Source organism: Felis catus, chromosome X, assembly GCF_018350175.1.
Source record: "Felis catus isolate Fca126 chromosome X, F.catus_Fca126_mat1.0, whole genome shotgun sequence".
Classification (NCBI taxonomy): Eukaryota; Metazoa; Chordata; class Mammalia; order Carnivora; family Felidae; genus Felis; species Felis catus.
This window is the reverse complement of record NC_058386.1, coordinates 8,583,736-8,600,121: the sequence shown is the minus strand read 5'-3', so window position 1 is coordinate 8,600,121 and position 16,386 is coordinate 8,583,736. Positions and strand designations below refer to the sequence as shown.

Here is a 16,386-nt window from a genome sequence, read left to right as displayed (position 1 = left end):
ATGTTGAACTGCATCACAGCACACACATACTCAATGACAAAATGCGAGCAAGCTCTCTGCAACTCGCCTCTCTGCTGCTACAGAGAGCACCAATCTTTCATTTTAGCCCAAAGTCAGGAATTTTTGCATCAAGAAAAATATTCCTTTTTTTGTTCCTGCGTGGACAGAATAATTGCTATCACAAAGCAACAAGATCAACCCAAGTTTCCTTTTTTAAAAAATTTTAATCCCAGTATAGTTAACATGCAGTGTTATATGAGTTTCAGGTGTGCAATATAGTGATCCAACAATTCTATACATTACTCAGTGCTCATCATGATGAATGTACTTTTTTAAAAAATTTATTCATTTTGAGAGAGAGCATGACTGGGGGGAGGGGAAGAGAGAGGGAGGAGAGAGAGAGAATCCCAAGCAGGTGCCACACTGTCAGCACAGAGCTCAGTTATGGAGCTCGATCTCATGAACCACGAGATCATGACCTGAGCCGAAATCAAGAGTAGGATGCCTAACTAACTGAGCCCCCCAGGCACCCCGTACTCTTGTTAAAAAATGTTTACTTATTTTGAGAGAGGGAGTGTGAGCATGTGTGGGGGTGGGGCTGGGGGAGGGGCAGAGAGTGATAGAGAGAATCTGAAGAAGGCTCCATGCTGTCAGCACAGAGCCTGAAGTAGGGCTCGACCCCACTAACCGTGAAATCATGACCTGAGCCAAAATCAAGAGTCAGACTCTCAACTGACTGAGCCATCCAGGCGCTCCATGATGAGTGTACTCTTAATCCCCTTCACCTATTTCACCCATCCCTGCACCCACCTCCCCTCTGTTAACCATCAGTTCTCTACAGTTAAGAGTCTGGTTTTTGGTTTGTCTCTCTTTGTTTTGTTTCTTAAATTCTGTGCATGAGTCAAATCATAACGTATTTGGTCTTTCTCTGACTTATTTCACTTAACATTATGCTGTCTAGATCCATCCATGTTGTTTCCAGTGGCAAGTTCTCATTCTTTTTAATGGCTGAATAATATTCCTCTGTGTGTGTGTGTGTGTGTGTGTGTGTGTGTGTACACACACACTGTCTCTTTATCCATTCATCTGTTGATGGACACTTGGGCTGCTTATGTAATTTGGCTATTGTAAATAATGCTGCAATAAATGTAAAGGTGCAAATATTCCTTTGAATTAGTGTTTTCATGTTCTTTTGGTGAATACCTAGTAGTAGAATTACTGGATCGTATGGTAATTCTATTTTAAATTTTTTGAGGAAGCTCCATACTGTCTTTCATGGTGACTGCACCAGTTTGCATTCCCACCAACAGCGCAGGAGGGTTCCTTTTTCTCCACATCCTCGCCAACAGTTGTTTTTTCTTGTGTTTTTGATTTTAGCCATTCTGACAGGTGTGAGATGATATCTTATTGTGGTTTTGATTTACATTTCCCTGATCATTAGTGATGTCGAGCAACTGTTCATGTGTCTGTTGGCCATCTGTATATTTTCTTTGGAGAAATGTGTGTTTGTGTCTTCTGCCCATTTTTTTTTAAAGAGAGAGAGAGAGTGTGTGTGTGAGCAGGGGAGAGTGGCAGAGGGAGGGAGGGAGGGAGAGAGAGAGAGAGAGATATTCCTAAGCAGGCTCCACGCTCCATGCGGAGCCTGACGTGGGCTTGATCCCACATTCCTGGGATCATGACCTGTACCAAATGCTCAATTGACTGAGCCACCCAGGCACCACTGCCCATTTTTTCATTGGATTATTTGTGTTTTTTGGTGTTGAGTTGTCTACGTTCTTTATATATTTTGGTTACTAACCTTTTATTGGATATGTTATTTGCAAACATCTTCTCCCATTTAGTAGGTTGTCTTTTAGTTTTGTTGATTGTGCAGAAGGTTTTTATTTTAATGTGGTCTCAATAATTTATTTTTGCTTTTGTTTTTATTGCCTCAGGAGACATATTTAAAAAAATGTTGCTGTGGCTGACATCAGAGAAATTACTGCCTGTGGTCTCTTTTGGGATTTTTATGGTTTCAGGTCTCACATTTAGGTCCATAATCCATTTTGAATTGATTTTTGTGTACGGTGAAAGAAAGTGGTCCAGTTTCATTTTTTGCATGTAGCTGTCCAGCTTTCCCAGCGCTATTCATTGAAGAGACTGTCTTTTTCCTATTGCATATTCTTTCCTGCTTTGTCAAAGATTAATTGGCCATATAATTGTGGGTTTATTTCTGGGCTTTCTATTCTGTTTTCTTGATCTCTGTGTCTGTTTTTGTGGTGGTACCATACTGTTTTGATTATTACAGCTTTGTAGTCTAGCTTGAAGTCTGGAATTGTGATACCTCCAGTTTTGTTCTTCTTTTTCAATATTGCTTTGGCTGTTTGGGGTCTTTTGTGGTTCCATACAAATTTTAAAATTGCTTGGTGACTCACTTTCATTGTTGGTAATCAGTCTGTTCACATTTTCTGTGTCTTCCTGATTTAGTTGTGGGAGGTTATGTGTTTCTAGGAATTTATGCATTTTTTCTCCTAGGTTGTCCAATTTGTTGCAATATACTTTTTCATAATATTCTCTTTTAATCTTTTGTATTTCTCTGGTATTGGTTGTTATTTCTCCTCTTTTGTTTCTGATTTTGTTTATGTGAGTCTACCCCTACTTCTCTCTCTTGATGAGTCTGGCTAAAGGTTTATCAATTTTATCTTTTTTTTAAGTTTATTCATTTATTTTGAGAGAGAGAGCACAAGCAGGGAGGGACAGAGGGATAAGGAGAGAATTCCAAGCAGGCTCTGCACTGTCAGCACAGAGCCTGATGCGGGGCTCAAACTCACAAACTGCGAGATCATGACCTGAGCAAAAGTTGGATGCTTAACTTACTGAGCCACCCAGGAGCCCCACTGATCTTTTCAAATGAACCATTTGAAATAGTTTCATTGATCTGTTCTATTCTGTGTGTGTGTGTGTGTGTGTGTGTGTGTGTGTTAGTTTCTATTTTGTTTATTTCTATTCTAATCCTTATAATTTCCTTCCTTCTACTGTTTTTGGGTTTTGTTTATTCTTCTTTTTCTAGCTCCTCTATGTGTGAGGTTAGGTTGTTTATTTGAGAATTTTCTTCTTTTATTTTAATTAAAAAATATTTATTTATTTTGAGAGAGAGAGAACACACATGTACAAGTGGGGGAGGGTCAGAGAGAGATGCAGAGAAAGAATCCCAAGCAGACTCCCTGCTGTCTGTGCAAAGCCTGACCCCGGACTCAATTTCACGAACCATGGCATCGTAACCTGAGCTGAGATCAAGAGTTGAATGCTTAACTGACTGAGCCACCCAGGTGGCCCCCTTTAAATGCTTATTCATCTATTTTGAGAGAGAGAGAGAGAGAGAAGAAAGCATGAGTGGGGGAGGGAGGGAGAGAGAGAGAGAGAGTCCCAAGCAGGCTCTGAACTGTCAGCACAGAGCCCAACGCAGGGCTTGGACTCACAAACTGTGAGATCATGACCTGAGCCTAAATAAAGAGTAACATGCTTAACCCACTGAGCTACCGGGCACCCCTCATCCCTCCACTTTCAATCTGCATGTGTCTTTTGGTCTGAAATTATTCTCTTGTAGGCAGCATATGGATAGATCTTGCATTATTTTTTTTAGAGAGAAAGCAAGAGTGAGCAGGGGAGGGCAGAGGGAGAGGCAGAGAGACAATCTTAAGCAGGCTCCACACACAGCACAGAGCCCAACATGGGGCTCTATCTCACAACCATGAGATCATGACCTGAGCTGAAATCAAAAGTTGCATGCTTAACTGACTGGGCCATCCAGGAATCTCATATGTTTCATTTTTATCCATTCCATCACCCTCTATATTTTTTTGATTGGAGCATTTAATCTACTTACATTCAATGTAATTATTGATAGATATGTACTTATTGCCATTTTGTTACTTGTTTTATGGTTGTTTTTATAGTTCTTCTCTGTTCCTTCTCTTCCTCTCTTCTCTCACGGTTTGTTGGCTTTTGTTTTTAGTGATTTGGTTGGATTCATTTCTCTTTGCTTTTAGCATACCTACTACTGTTTTTTTTTTTAAAAGCTTATTTATTTTTGAGAGAGAGAGAAAGAGAGTACATGTGTGAGTGAGCAGGGGAGGGGCAGAGGGGGGGGAGGGAGGGAGAGAGAGAGAGAGAATCCAATCCCAAACAGGTTCTGCCCTGTCATCACAGAGCCCGACTTGGGGCTCAAACCCATGAACCGTGAGATCATGACCTGAGCCAAAATCAAGAGTTGGACACTGAAGTGACTGAATCACCCAGGTACACCTACCTATTACTGGTTTTTGATTTGTGGTTACCCTTACGTTACCCTTAGGTTAGTATGTAACATTTTCTGCATATAGCAGTCTGTATTAAGTTGCTGGCCACTTAAGTTTGAACCCATTCTTTACTTCTCTCCCCTCCCATGTTTTAGGTATATGATGTCATACTTTACATCCTTTTATTTTGTGAGTCCTTTGACTGGTTTTTATAGATATACTTATTTTTACTGCTTTTGTGCTTCCTCCTTTTCTTACTTCTACTTGTGGTCTTTCCTTTTCACCCAAAGAGTCCCCTTTAACATCTCTTGTAGGGCTGGTTTAGTGGTGACGAATTCCTTTAACTTTTGTTTGTCTGGGAAACTCTTTATCTCTCCTTCTATTCTGGATGATAGTCTTGCTGGATAGAGTATTACTGGCTGCATGTTTTTTTCCTTTCAGGATTTTGACTATATCATGCTACTGCCTTCTGGCCTGTAAACTTTCTGCTGAAAAAAACAGCTGATAGCCTTATGGTGTTTCCCTTGTATATAACCATCTTGTTTTCTTTTGGTGCATTCAAAATTCTCTCTTTATCACTACTTTTTGTCATTTTAATTATTATATGTCTTGATGTGGACTTCCTTGGTGTGGATTTTGCTTATGGGTCCTCTCTCCCTCCTGGATCTGGATTTAGGTTTCCTTCCCCAGATTTGGGCAGTTTTCAGCTGTTATTTCTTCCAATAAATTTTCCACCCTCTTCTCTTCTATTTTCTTCTGTGATCCTTATAATGGAAATGTTATTACTCTTGATGGTGTTGCTGAGTTCACTAAGTCTATATTCATTTTGTATGATTATTTTTTCTCTCTCCTGTTCAGCTTGGTTGCTTCCATTTTAGTCTATCCTCCATGTTGCTGATCCATTCTCCTGCTTCCTCTAGTCTGTTTTCTTTAGCATATTTTTAAAGTAGGTTCAATGCCCTCCATGGGGCTTAAACTCACTACTCCAAGATCAAGAGTTGCATACTCGACCAAATGAGCCAGCCAGGCATCCCTTCTCTAGTGTACTTTTTTAAGTTTATTTATTTATTTACAGAGAAAGCAGGGGAGGGGAAGAAAGAGAGGGAGGGAGAATTCCAAGTGGACTCTGTGCTGTCAACACAGAGCCCAACTCAGGGCTCGATCTCAAGAGTTGTGAGATCATGACCTGAGCCAAAACCAAGGTCAGAGGCTTAACCAACTGAGCTACCCAGGTGCCCCTCCCTAGTATATTTTTAATTTCAGTTATTAAGTTCTTCATCTCTGATTGGTTCTTTATTATGTTTTCTGTCTCATTGTTGAGGGTCTCACTGAGATCCTCCACTCTTTTCTCAAGTCCAGTGAGTATCTTTATGACTGTTACATAAATTCCCTCTCAGGCATATCACTTTATCTCTGTTTCGTTTAGGTCTGTTGTGATTTTGTCCTGGTTTTTCATTTGGGACATATTCCTCTGTCTCCTCATTTTGTCTAACTCTCTGTGTCTGTTTTTATGTGTTAGGAAAGTCATTTACATCTCTTGCTCTTGAAAGTAGTGGCTTTATGAAGAGGAGGTCCTGTAGTGCCCTGTGGTGCCATGTCCCCTGTTCACCAGAAACTGGCGCTTCAGAGGTGTCTCCTGTGTCTGTTGTGTGCATCCTCTGTTTTGGCTGAACTGGTTTTTCTTTCAGTCCAATTGTCTTCAGTGTCTCTCTTTGCCTGTTGTCGGCAGGGGTCAGTCCGTATGTTGTTAGTGGGCCAGTCTGAGGCCGCCTTGGGCTTGAGTTGAGTCAGACCAGGCATTTGCCAAAGATGCCGTAGCACTGAGCTGCAGGGTACTTCCCTGTGTTGTCTCCTGAGAAGCTTCTGTTGGTGAGTGGGGCCTGTAGCCAGATCAGCTATCTGCCCCTAGCCCACTGCTGGGGCACCTGTGGGACCAGTGTCTGTGTTATCTTCCCCTCTCTCCAGGGCAGGAGTCACTGTGGAGTGTTGCTGATCCCTGTTGGGGCTGCTTGCACTTTGCCAGGCTTGTGGCATTGCTGCAGATGGGCTCCGGCCAAGAGCATAGTGGAGCGGGCAGGACTGCAGTGAGGCAGGGCAGGTGGTATGAGCAAGGTTTTCACTGGTCTGCTGCAGGAGGGGACCTGCAGCCTCTGGGACTGAGGCAGGCTGGGTTGGAAGAGGCCCACTGCAGAAGTGAGCAGGGTGGGATGCACGGTGTTAGCAAGTTAGTGTCAGCACCGTGCTGGTTTCTGCAGGTTTCCGTGTGTGTATGCTGGGGGGTCGGGGAGGGAAATGGCACCTGCCAGCTCCTTTTTTGTTGAGAAGTCTCCCAATGGTGCATGCCTCTCCAGCACACGGTCTGAGATTAGTAAATGAATCTCCCTCCCATAAACCCCAGACATTTCCCAAACTGCTGTTTTTATGCTGTATCTCTGTAGGGCTGTTTGTTGTGCAGACTCAGTTTCCTCTCACCCTCCTGGCTCTCCCAGAGCCAAACCTGCTGAGTTTTAAAGTTCCAGGTTAAAGTCCAGTTTTAAGTCCCACTGATTGTAAGAAGAACACATGAAATTTGGCCCCTCTAGTTTTGAAAGCCAAAATTATGTGGATTCGTCTTCCCCTTGTGGACTCCTTGGCGTGAGTCTGTTTCTCTCCCCTCTTCACGCCTGTGGCTCCCTCCCTCCTTCCAGGGGACAGCCTTTGCAGGTCTGTTTAGCTCCCCACTGCATCTCTTTGATGCGGCCCCTCCTCTCCATTGAGCTGTGGAGTCTGTTCTGCCGGTCTTGAGGTGATTTTCTGGGTTATTTACACTGATGAGGGTGTTATGGAGGTGTATTGAGGGGATGAGGTGAGCTTAGCATCCCCCTACTCCACCATTTCCCCTAGAAGTCAAGATCAATTCAGGTTTCTAAGATTAAGTCAGAGGCTTGAGTTCTAGGCCCACAAGACTGTAAGTCTTGTGAGTAATTTCAACAGTCAATGTTCTCTTTCCTTCGAGACTGTTTCCGCTGGTCACTCACCTGTCCCATAGCATGTTATGCAGCTGTGTGAGGTATGGTGTGAAAACAGTGCCAGGTTCCCAGGAAGAAAGCTACAGAATAGGGCAATAGGCAGTGGTAGCTCATGAAAGGACTTCAGTATAAGTTGTCTTCAGTTTACTTCTGGGAGAGTTCATGTCTTTAACACAGCTGATTCAACCATTAGTGGTTAAAAAAGTCATTGTTCTCTTTGCCTGAATGTAAGTAATTTGGGAGCTTTTTGAAAATTAATTTCCCACATTTTATAAATATTTGCCTTCAGTCTAAATTGTAAGACATACTAACTATAAATTGTGTCAAAAAACAATAATATTTAATAAACTCAGATGAGCTATTTTGTGTGAAGGAATGAGGATTTTCCTTGATTATGTTGGCAGATAAGTAAAACAGGTGAACTTTGCATTTGGTCCTGCAAATGCAGTTAATGGTTTCTATTTAATCAAAACAGGAAGGAAATCTCGAGTTCAGCCCTCTTGCATGGGAACCATCTTGTCCTCCCGTCCTTGAAATGTAGGCCTCAGGCTGTTATCATGTAACTTCCACCTGACCCCCTTCTCCAGAGATGAAATGGGGGCCAAGTGTGTCCAGTAATTGAGAAGGTCTGGTTCATACTGACCATAGATCCCTAGAATCTGGATGATCCCCCAAAGACACACAGATGGCTAAGTGATCCTCAACAGAACCCAAACTAATAGACAACAGCTAGGTGGGTTTGGTGGGTGGGCCATTTCTGTTCCTCAGCTCTCACTCTCCCTCCCACATTCTAATACAATAGCTGCAGGCTTCTGACAATGGGTGGTGGGCACCACTGACCACCTGGGAGCTGGAGTCCCCTCTGTTTGTTTAATGTCTTCAGTATCCGGAGGGAAATGAGGCATTTGTAAGGTGCATTCCCTCCTGCTTGGGTCTCTCACGCTCTCTGGCAAAGCATGGGTTTTGTTATCTGTGTCGTTCTGATAAGGAAGCAGGCCCAGGAATAGTGGGTGGCCTGTTGGGATCGCCCAGCAAGTCCCAGACAGAGCAGGAACTGAAGTCTTCTGTCAGACCCCGGCCTGTTCTACATCACTGCTTTCAGAAAGGAGCCACCAGCTGATGTTGAGATGCCAGAATGTGACATCACACCTTGAAGACAGATGCTCTGCTGCCCTACATGCTCATTGTTTTATGACACCAAACTTTGAATATTCTCTTGCATTTGTTTAAGCTTTTAATTTCATTATTTAGACATTAGATCCACAGTTGAGTTACTTATGTTGCCCAGTGCATAATGTACTATCCTCTACATCACCTATTTAAAATTTTTTATTTTCCCCCCGTATTTTCCTCTTATGCTACACCATTTTAATAGGTTCAATATACAGTTGACCTTTGAACAATGCAGGAGTCAGGGGCTCTGACCCCCCCCCCCCCACATAGTCAAAAATCCATGTATAACTTTTTACTCCCCCAGAATGTAACTACTGACAGCCTACTGTGGATTGGAAGCCTTACTGATAACACAATCAACACATATTTTGTATGTTATATGTATTATGTACTGTATTCTTATAATAAAACAAGCTAGAGGAAAAAAGTTACTAAGAAAATCATAAAGAAGATTTATTTATTTATTTATTTATTTATTTATTTTTAATTTACATCCAAGTTAGTGAGCATATAGTGCAACAGTGATTTCAGGAGTAGATTCCTTAATGCCCCTTCCTCATTTAGCCCATCCCCCCTCCCACAACCCCTCCAGTAACCCTTAGTTTGTTCTCCATATTTAGGAGTCTCTTCTGTTTTGTCCCCCTCCCTGTTTTTATATTATTTTTGCTTCCCTTCCCTTATGTTCATTTGTTTTGTATCTTAAAGTCCTCATATGAATGAAAGCATATGATATTTGTCTTTCTCTGACTAATTAGGAAGAGAAGATATAAAGTACTGTACTGTATTGAAAAAATCCATGTATTAGTGGACCCATGCAGTTCAAACTGGTCTTATTCAAGGGCCAACAGTGTCTTTACATATAAAAACAATCTTCTTTCAGAGCTCACTATCATCATTTCATGCAATGTCTTTTTTTCTGTCTTATTTTGTTAATTCTCTTCTTCATTCCATACTCTGCTTTAGGCCGACACCCGGCCATGGTCGATATATGTCTTTGGAAAAGAATGTATCCTGGAAAAATATGTATTGTGGTTTTGTATTTTTATATTTATGATTTTAATTTACATAAATGCTGTTGTATTCTAGGTCTGATCCTATTTCTTGATTTTACTTAACTCTGTCTCTAAGATCTGTCCATTTTTGTGCACTTTTAGTTCATTGCTTCCGATCACCACTTTGTTTTAATGGGAGACTTTCATTTTTGGGTATTTAAGTCATTCTGAAGTCACTTTTACACAATGATTTGAGATAGCAATACAAATTATTTTTCTTCATAAATAGAGTCAATTTTCCCACCATTGTCCAGGAAACATTGTCATTGATTTTGAATGAAATAAGTCAAGGTCCTCTCTCTTCCCTTATTTTATAGAAATTTAAGTTGAAATTAATTTAAAATGCTTAACATGGTACCCTAAGTATCTACATACTCAGAGCTAAGTGTTGCACTAAGTAGTAGAGAGCTGAGTTGAATTAGAACAAGTGTTCCTTTTTACCTCACAGTCCAGTAGGGAAATCACTTTCATTAATAATATAATGTGGAAAATGCAATAATGAGGACTTGTGCCGAAGATTATGAGAACCAAGAGGGAGACTTCATAGAAGTGATGTTCAAGCTGGGCCTTGATTCTTGAAGCAGGTGTGGTAGATATTTTTAAGAGGTTATAGGTCACATTCTGAAAAGGAAAAGCCTTCTTTAAGATACCAAGGTGTGAAAAGGGAAGGTGTGCTTTAATAGCAGCCAGGCAATGTCATTAGGAGAACGGAAGGGTGTGAGGATAGAATGCTAAGTTAGGGTTACGTTGTGACTGAGTAAGACCATACGTGCTCCTGAGTGCCGGTGATGGTGACTGTGGTACTTAACTGGGAGAGTGTCCTGATAAAGTTTGAATTTTTGAGACAAAACTTTGGTGGCCTGGTGAATGCAATTGGAAGAAGAGGAGGCTGGTGTCAGGGAGACAAATTTAGGAGGCAGTGGTCAGGGTCAAGGGTGAGATGGTGAGGGCTTGGTCCATAGCAGTGGCAGTGGTGATGCAGATGAAGGGATGGGGGATGGGTTAGAGAGGTGTCCAGGGGACGAAATTAATTTGTAAACCACCAGTGGCTCTGGAAGTTGAGCAGGGGGCCTCTGGATTGATGATTTCGATGTGCCTGAGTTTTATTTTGTTTAATGTGGCCATGACCTAAGAAAGAATGGTGCTGTGTTTTAAAATTGCAGTAATGTATGTATGCTAAGAGATAAAACTCAGGAAAACAACTTCTCTTTGCTTTAGGAAAACACCGAATGGGCCTTTAGGAAAACACCGAAATGGGCAAAGCTCTGCCCCTGGACCTAGTCACACATTAGGGGTTTGAGGAAGATGGGCTTTGTGCCCCCAAAGCAATAGATTGGAAGTCTTAGAACCGAGGACAGAGGAGGGAGATAGAAACCTATGGAAAGAGAGTCAATAATAGCTTTCTCCATAATAGCTGTAGCTGAGGAAACCCAGGAGACTGTTGGTGCCCAATTTCAAGGGATTTGGGGGACTGTGCGGCAATTCCTCTCCCCATTTTTCAGTCTTTGGTAGACTTTGCTACATAACACACACCTCTTTGCATTGCACCTTGGCAGTGAAGAAGAGACTCTGTGCGTCCAACCTGGGGCAAAGTGGTTTAAAGGCAAAGGTAGCAAGAGGCCTGGAGAGGTCACTGGGGATAGTAGGGAGCAGGAGTTGTGGTGTCTGCCACATTATCCACCACGGTGTAGACACAGCCAGAAATCCTGAAAACTGGAGAGTGCTAAAGGGATATGGTATGAACTGGAGGAGACCCTGGTGGGCATGAGTTACTGTATTTGGATGCCAGGGGAAGGGTGTCAGGTCAGACTTGGGCACTCCACTTACAGATAAACAAATCACGTAGACCAGAACCCTCCCTACAAGGTGTCTAAGTCCAGCTCACGTGACTTGGTGTGGCTTCAGTTCCCTCAGCGACTGAGGGAAGATGGGTTACACTGGATCCAAGATAGCTTCTGGTTCTGCAATCTCATATGCTAAGCTAACCTGCTTGTTCAGCTGCTTTAAGTGCTGACTGACATGGTGAGTCTTGCAAATGGCCTTCAGAGTTTTGTTTTGTGTGTTGTGTGTGTGTGTGTGTGTGTGTGTGTGTGTTTTGGTTCGTTGGTTCACCATATTGTACCCGACTGTCGAATGTGTTCTCTTGGTGTTTTCCTTCTCATTCCCTCTTTGATGTTTTTATTTCACTTAAATGGGGGAATGTGCCTAATTAACACCCAGAATCTTCACTCAGTTCAAATTTGTGTGCAACCACATAAAAGGCAATACTGCCTTTTTTAAAATTTCAAAATGATTTAAATTACTCACTTCATAGCTGGAAGGGATTTAGTTCTCCTTTTGCCAGGGGAGGTATGTGTTTCTGCATAGACCAGGGCCTTGTAAGTTCTAGATAAAGAGCATACCTCCCCCATCAGTTGCATTTTAAATGAATCGTGATCCTCTATGACAATCTTGAAATTCCTAAGCACCTTCTGGAGGCTGATCCCTTACTTCCCCGCCAGCCCTTTGGGATTACTGCTTTTTTCCCAACTGTGGACTTGACATTGTTCTCAAAGTAACTTGAATTATGAAGCTTGGGTCTTTTCTTACTGTGCCAGAAGCGAGATGGGCAGAGTATATTCTATTTCTTTTTCTAAAATGAAAAAAAAATAGTTGTAGAGGAGAAGTATTTGCTTATATATTTCCAGCCAATGGTAGAAAAAAATATAATTTTATTTAACATCTGTAATTCTCAGTAGTTATATTCCCTAGAATGCAACCGTTGCTATAGGCACTGATGAGTGGTCAAAGGGCCCCTCTGAAAATAGAAACAATGGAACACATCTAGTCAAAACTCAAGATCCAAATCAATCCACTTGCATCCTGAAAATGCAGTTTGTAATTTCAATGGACCGGATGTGTTCTTCCCCAAATTCCCATGTTGAAATCTTACTCCCCATTGTGATGGTATTAGGAGGACCTTCATGGTTGGGATTTGTGCCCCTGTGAAAGAAACTTCAGAATGCACCCTTGCATTCTTTCTGCCATTGAGGATACACTGAGAAGACAGCCATCTGCAGTCTGAAAGAAGGCCATCACCGGAACTTGACCGTGCTGGCACCACGATCGAAGATTTCCAGCCTCCAGAATTATGAGAAATAAATTTCTGTCATTTAGAAGCCACCCAGTCTGTGGTACTTCGTACAGCAGCCTGAGCTGAGATGGGACCATTGGAACGAATTCTACAAAAACAAAAAAAGAGAATGGCGAGCTCGGTAAGGAGCCACGTTAGTGTCGATCGGCACAAGTGTGACCTCCCGTGAGCAAAGGAAGGCGGCTTGTTGTGTCCTTGGAAGAGTGTTCCTGGGGAACTCGGTGTCAAGGACCTGTGTGGCGTGATTTCTTGCATTGCATGCACCTGATTCTTGGCCACAGGTGCACGCCTGGAATACAGTTGCCTGGAGAAAAGTGCATCTGTAACCATGAGCGTGCACTAACTCCTAATAGGCAAACACACCTCAGGAGAAAGAGTGTTTGGCTAGTGGATACACCTTAGCTTGCTTTCTTTGGCCCTGCTTATAACAGCTTTCCCAGCAGGCTTGATGTTTTCTGTAACGTAATATGCTGAAATATGCCCTGCTTAATGGGGGAAATGGTAGTTAAATGAGCACTTTTATTTGTGACCTGCTTTTGTATCTTATGGCCTTTGGACATGATCACTGGGTACTTATCTTGTTGACAGCTGAGGAGGGATATTTTAAAGTGCCTGTGTTCGAGGTTTCCTGACATAATTCACTGAAGAGAATTACTTCACCTTACCAACCATTATGGAAACATTATATATGAAAGAAAGCTACGTAGGCAGATCTATAACATCTGTGTGTCCACATGTGCATATATGTGTATATCTATGTACGTATGTGTATACCTATGTGTTTATAAAAATAATTGGAACACATTATAGATTATTCTTTAGAAACCTATTTTTCCTTTTCCTTTAAATTAACCAGTAGCCTAGAAGTAAATCTATAAGAAATTATTATAGTGGGACAACGATTTTGTTCAGTTCCTTTGCTGAAATTTAGTATAATTCCATTCAAACTACTTTCTTTGTGGAGAAAATTGGCATTGAAATATGTTGGAGGAAATAAAATTCATCAAATACAAATCATTTACAGAATATTCAAACTGAATATGCAAGAATGCTAGGCAACTAGGTAAAAGCAAATTAGTGTAAGAAACAGAATAAATTCAAAGAGTAGTATTAACTCAAAACTATCTTTTCTGAAATATGAAGACCAATAAGACAGCTTTTTTACATTTTGCCAAAACAGTTTTGAGTTAACAAGAGAAGTCTGGCTCCACCAAGGACCACCAGACTAGATGCTAAAGGTAGTGCTGAGAACGCACTCAGTTCACCCAAGTTACATTCTTGTGGTGACCCAGTAACAAAGGGAAAGCTTATGGCATCTTTTATGTTGTTGTTGCAAATGGATGTAGGTCTTAGCATCGAAGGCAAAGCTCATTTTCCTATATATTCTAAGATCACTGGTGCACATCTTTTGTGGACCAATATATAAATATTTTGGTTTACTTCTCAGAATTTTCCTGCTCTTCTCTATGCCAAGTGTTACTTATATTTTCCACGGAATGAGTGTATTCAACTTCAAAAGCAGCACCATTCATTAGAAAAGTTTCCATAAAATCACAAATGGATTCTTTGAAAGCCCCAGTGTGAAAGAAAGTCAAGGCGGTTCGCAGAGGAGAAAAAACTCCCCAGTACCTATAATGCAATGTATATACATGCTATGCAGGGGAAAAATATTAGGTGGCCATCATGGAATTAATCAACTTTCTGAAGACCAGTTTCATTTCAGAAAAAAGGTTTTTTTTTGGTGGAAATTCCCATTAGAGAATTTTTCCAGAACTGTAAAAATTGTAAAAATAAATGGAAATATTATAACAAGGTGCTCTTTATAAACAGAAACTCTTGGAAAGATAGAACTTGAAGTATGAATTATGAGCAATCAAAAATATTTCCCCTTTTCTATTAGCTGATAAACCTACCGAAACACAGCATAAAGCATTCCAGGTATAATTGTACTTAGTAATTTAAAAACTCGTTGAGTGTTCACCATGTGTCTAAGCATTTTGCAAATACGAACTCACTGAATTCTCGTAGTAGCCCAGGAGCAAAGATGACGATTGTCCCATTTTTCGGTGGAGGAAATGGAGGCACAGAGTTGGTAAGGAGCAGAGCCTGAATTCGGACCCGGCTCTGATTCCACATTTCATGCTCCGCGGCCTTTACTCTGTTGCCTCTCTGAAATGCTTTTGCTGTTTGTCTGATTTGCCAGTGGTGGGCCTTAAAGACGACAACGCAAACTGTCCAGCATTGCAGTACTGGACAGCCAGTGATGCTTGTAACCGGGAACCGAGAGGGTGTTCTCGTTTGTCATCTCGCATTGCTTCCCTCTGCCTCCCCCACTGAGAGGGTTCGGACCCCTTTGCAACCTGTCAGCCTGCAATTTCTGACCCACCACCCTATTTATTCCCTTCCCTTCCCATGTTTCTATTCCTAAAAGCCTAGTTGGGTAGAGAAGAAATAATATGGGTTGATGGAATTTCATCCCCCCCCCCCTCCCCACACACATACCCTCCTCTCAGCTCTCAGTCTTTATTCTAAACAATTAGCTTCCTGGGAACTGCGAGTTTTTCTCTGAATCTCCTAGATAATTGGACTAAAGAACCTGGCCCTAGGATGAATTCACTCAGACGCACCCAAGAGCCAGTGTCTTAATTAATCTTGCTCAGTTCAGCCCCACTTTAAAAAAGCATTCTTCCATCATCTCTACAGTGTTGCAATACTCAGGGAATTCATTAAAAAGCTGCTGTTTTTTCCATGTGAGTTATTCCTATAACTGCTCAGCTCTCCTATTTAATTCCCCTTGTGGTTTCTGTGGAAATAATGAAGCAAATGGCTTAGAAATTGTGTTCTACAAATTTCCCTTCAAAGCCTAACAAGTAATGAAAGTTATATGTTTAAGCTTTGCTTTGTAAGACACATGTTTATTTTCTTTTAAAAACCGATTCTACTACTGCAGCATTGGCTTTGACATTCATCCCGTGCTCACTCACGGTGGTCAAGCGAGTGCACCATGATGCCTGATACAGCAGGGGACTTCTGTCACCTTCCTCACCAGTGGACTAGCAGGCCAAGGGGCTGCAAGTGTTTAGAAAATTGACCACAGTGCTATGGTTAGTCGGGAGTCAGGAGCCCAGGGTGAGATAGAGTCCAGAAAAGACCTCCAAAGAGTTGGGCAGATAAAGAATTCAGGTACCACTCAGTGAGATCTCTCTTGTAGATTCCCCCCAAAATAGATACTCCCCTTGAATGTTTGTTTATCTTCCTTCCCCAAAATAGAGTGTTTTATTTTCCCCTGGAGCTATTGGGAGAATTGTGGCTCTGTTGACCTGGCCTCAGAAAACTGGAGAGGATCCTGACTTCATTTCAGCACTGGTTTCTGGATCTTGTCAAAGTCTTATATTTATTTAAAAGATGATATACTTTGAGGTCCAATTAGTCTAAGCACCAAATTTAGGATTTTGTGAAAGAAAAAAAAAGCACAAGGGCAAAGGTTTGAAAAACCTCATATGAGCAGAAATGTTCGTGTGAAGTTTTTTAAGAATTAATGAAAACATGGGAGGTCATTGAAACACTGCCCCTGCAGGGCTGTGAACCCGCCTGACAGCCGTGTCTGGAAGCATGAGAGCTAGAAAGTGAACATGCCCTTAAAGGCGAATGTAATGCGGGGAAGTCAGCCAATGGCCAGAGTGCCAAAACTATATTTAGTTCTGGAAACTATATTTCGAGTGTAAGCGAAGTATTTTTACAAA

General features: G+C 41.7%; 1 protein-coding gene across 1 annotated transcript in view; it reads left to right on the top strand.

Moving 5' to 3' along the window:
- The window catches only part of ARHGAP6 (Rho GTPase activating protein 6), a 532,244-nt gene that overhangs the window by 53,682 nt on the left and 462,176 nt on the right, over positions 1 to 16,386 (top strand). The window lies entirely within an intron of this gene.